Below are 4099 nucleotides of genomic sequence, written 5' to 3'. Positions count from 1 at the left end.
TTGACATAAAAAATGAGTATTACAATACCCTTGTCAAATCTTGTCTCCTGAGCTGAATTTAACAAAACAAATACAACCTTTGACTGTTAATGAGCAGTAAAGGTTAGACTAGTGACCGGCTACCTTCAGAAATGAGTTATTTCAATGCTTGAGAAAGGAGGAAAGAGCATGTGGGCTGGTGGAGGGTCCAGGCAAATAGTCTGGAATACAGACACCTTCCCTCCAGGATGAGGACACTGCTGATTGGCTGATAGCCAACTGATTATCTTGACGATTGGGCAGCTGGGCAGGTTGGCAGCAGGTAAATGCTCGTGTGACCTCACAGGTTTAACAGAGCCCATCTTATCAAAGTGCATAGTTTCGAGCAATCCTCCTGTTTTTGGAAGAAGGGCCCTTATTAGGCAAGTGTTTATGCACAACAGCCTAAACTGAATATAAAGTAAATGCGTGGGGTATAATTATCTAGGATCTGGGAGTGCTGATCTCAGTCCTGACACCCCAAACTATTGACTGACTACTTAATTAGAGCATAAAAGACAAGAAACTAATCCGAGATCATCACTTGCGAACCTACTTTTGAGGAGGTTAATACATTCAATCATAGGCACATAAAGATGACAGCTTACTTTTTCAGATCTCAGCAAGTGAAGTGTGCATTTTCCAGACAACTGTGCTAGGACATAGTCATATTTCCTCACCACTCGGTACTATTGCAGAGGCACTTTTAGGGGCGTATGGGAAATGTAGTCTCCTGGGTATGTGGGTGTCCCCTGTGTGTATTGCTCAAGCAAGGGAGCAGTTGTTGCATTGCTGTCCAATGGTTTTCCCTACCTGCTGAGCAATGTGCTATAACACTTCTTGTAATGCGCCGGGATGGTGTATGTCTTCCACGGCAATGAGATCAGTGCTCTTCTGCCTGGAAGCACTCCTGCACTGGAGCCCTCCCGGCACAGAATGTGGGCTACATTATCCAAGAATGTGTTTCTCCAAGGTACAGCAGCTTCAGGGAATGTTTCCCACTGTGCCGCACAGGAGAGTTTACTCAGATCTGCATGATGTACTAACTCTTTGGGGATAATCGTTTTTGAGGCATTGTGTTTTTTCTGTGCACACCTTAATCTTAACCTCAGTAAGCAAAAATAAATGTTTGAAACACATCCACACCATTTAGCTGACACGTTTAGCCAAAGCAACTTACAATTCTGGTTGAATACAACATGAGCAATTGAGGTTAAGGGTCTTGCTCAGGGGCCCAACGGTGGGGCTTGAACAGGCAACCTAAACTAGTCAGGCAACCTACTGATTACTAGTACCTTAACCAATGAGCTACCACTGCCTAGCTAGCCACCCACCCTCACACAGACACATCCACTCACCTTCACACAAACATATCCACACATCCACTACACAAACACATCCACACACAAACAGACCATACAGACCAAACAGACCAGACACAAAATCCATACACCTACTCACATACACAAACGCATCTTCATTTGCAATAAGGAGACATCAAGCAAAGTGCTAACATTAGCACCGCTGAACATCAGCTATTATCAGTCCGACCTCAAACCCTTCTGCATTCTGGTGTGTCTGCAGTCTGTTCTGCATCTTATCCATTACTGTCTGACCTAACTTGGTACAGTACTTTTGGCCTCATATGGGAACAGATGGAAGCAATATGTTAGCAGAGCCTTTAAAGATTTGTAACTGCAGAAGCTGGAAATCAGGCTAATCCGGATGCTACAGGCCATTCTAGCAGCTAATCATCATTGTTACATAATGAGGGGAAATTAGAAACGCTCTTAAGGGCTTTTAATGTGACCCCAGAGACACGGCTTTTCTCAAGAGCTGTGTGGCTACACAAAGAGGAGCAGGCAGACAGGGAGAATAGACAGAAGGAAAGAGAGAGAGAGACAGACAGACAGACAGAAAGGAAAGAAACTTCATATTGGTAGGCAGCAAACAGGCAGCCTGGCGTTTTGACTCGCACTCACTGGCGAGTTCAACGTTTGCTCTCTAGGGTGATCGGGTGCACAGCTCAGGCTGGAAGAGAAGCTGTCGAAAATGAATTATGAAAGATAGACTCAGGGAAGCTGCGTCAGGGATGACGTGAATCGTTCATGGTTTTGCAGCTTCGGCCAGTTCAGGGGAACTGCGGTTGGCCAGCAGAACTAAACTTATAGCTGTGAACAACTTGGTCTGCGTAATGTTTGCAGCAGGTCTGTTTTTGTGTCTTTTTTTTTCTCGTTTTTTTGTTGTTTTTATCCTTCCTGGCTGTCCATTTACTCATTATTCATTATTATTATGCTGTGTGAATTTAAAGACTCAGGACTGTGTGCTGTGTGAATGCGGGAACTCAGGACTGTGTGCTGTGTGAATGTAGAGACTCAGGACTGTGTACTGTGTGAATTTAAAGACTCAGGACTGTGTGCTGTGCGGATGCGGGAACTCAGGACTGTGTGCTGTGTGAATGTAGAGACTCAGGACTGTGTACTGTGTGAATGTAGAGACTCAGGACTGTGTGCTGTGTGAATGTAGAGACTCAGGACTGTGTACTGTGTGAATGTAGAGACTCAGGACTGTGTACTGTGTGAATGTAGAGACTCAGGACTGTGTGCTGTGTGAATGTAGAGACTCAGGACTGTGTGCTGTGTGAATGTAGAGACTCAGGACTGTGTACTGTGTGAATGTAGAGACTCAGGACTGTGTGCTGTGTGGACGCGGGGACTGAGGACTGTGTGCTGTGTGAATGTAGAGACTCAGGACTGTGTGCTGTGTGAATGTAGAGACTCAGGACTGTGCTGTGTGAATGTAGAGACTCAGGACTGTGTACTGTGTGAATGTAGAGACTCAGGACTGTACTGTGTGAATGTAGAGACTCAGGACTGTACTGTGTGAATGTAGAGACTCAGGACTGTGTACTGTGTGAATGTAGAGACTCTGGACTGTGCTGTGTGAATGTAGAGACTCAGGACTGTGCTGTGTGAATGTAGAGACTCAGGACTGTGCTGTGTGAATGTAGAGACTCAGGACTGTGTGCTGTGTGGACGCGGGGACTGAGGACTGTGTGCTGTGCGGATGCGGGAACTCAGGACTGTGTGCTGTGCGGATGCGGGAACTCAGGACTGTGTGCTGTGTGAATGTAGAGACTCAGGACTGTGTGCTGTGCGGATGCGGGAACTCAGGACTGTGTGCTGTGTGAATGTAGAGACTCAGGACTGTGCTGTGTGAATGTAGAGACTCAGGACTGTGTGCTGTGTGAATGTAGAGACTCAGGACTGTACTGTGTGAATGTAGAGACTCAGGACTGTACTGTGTGAATGTAGAGACTCAGGACTGTACTGTGTGAATGTAGAGACTCAGGACTGTACTGTGTGAATGTAGAGACTCAGGACTGTACTGTGTGAATGTAGAGACTCAGGACTGTACTGTGTGAATGTAGAGACTCAGGACTGTGTACTGTGTGAATGTAGAGACTCAGGACTGTGTACTGTGTGAATGTAGAGACTCAGGACTGTACTGTGTGAATGTAGAGACTCAGGACTGTGCTGTGTGAATGTAGAGACTCAGGACTGTACTGTGTGAATGTAGAGACTCAGGACTGTACTGTGTGAATGTAGAGACTCAGGACTGTGCTGTGTGAATGTAGAGACTCAGGACTGTGTACTGTGTGAATGTAGAGACTCAGGACTGTGCTGTGTGAATGTAGAGACTCAGGACTGTACTGTGTGAATGTAGAGACTCAGGACTGTACTGTGTGAATGTAGAGACTCAGGACTGTGTGCTGTGTGGACGCGGGGACTGAGGACTGTGGTGTGTGTGAGTGCAGGGATTGGAGTGTGTAGGCTGCAAGTGATGGGGCATAATGAGAGAGCCTTGGGCAGATTAGGGGAGATACACGCTCAGCTCCTCGGGAGGAGGAGAGAAGAGAAGAGAGGTGGGGATAAGACGACTCGATGCAGGAGAGGAGTGGAGGAGACAGGAACAAGAAATAAAAGTTCTGCTGTTTGAAAAAAAGGTGAGAGTGAGAAAGAGAAAGTGGGACTGAGAACAGAGATAGAGAAGAACTGAGGAGAGAAAGAAAGAGAGAGGA

The sequence above is a fragment of the Electrophorus electricus genome, chromosome 23, assembly GCF_013358815.1.
Source record: "Electrophorus electricus isolate fEleEle1 chromosome 23, fEleEle1.pri, whole genome shotgun sequence".
In the NCBI taxonomy this organism is placed as follows: domain Eukaryota; kingdom Metazoa; phylum Chordata; class Actinopteri; order Gymnotiformes; family Gymnotidae; genus Electrophorus; species Electrophorus electricus.
Note: the sequence above shows the minus strand (reverse complement) of the source record.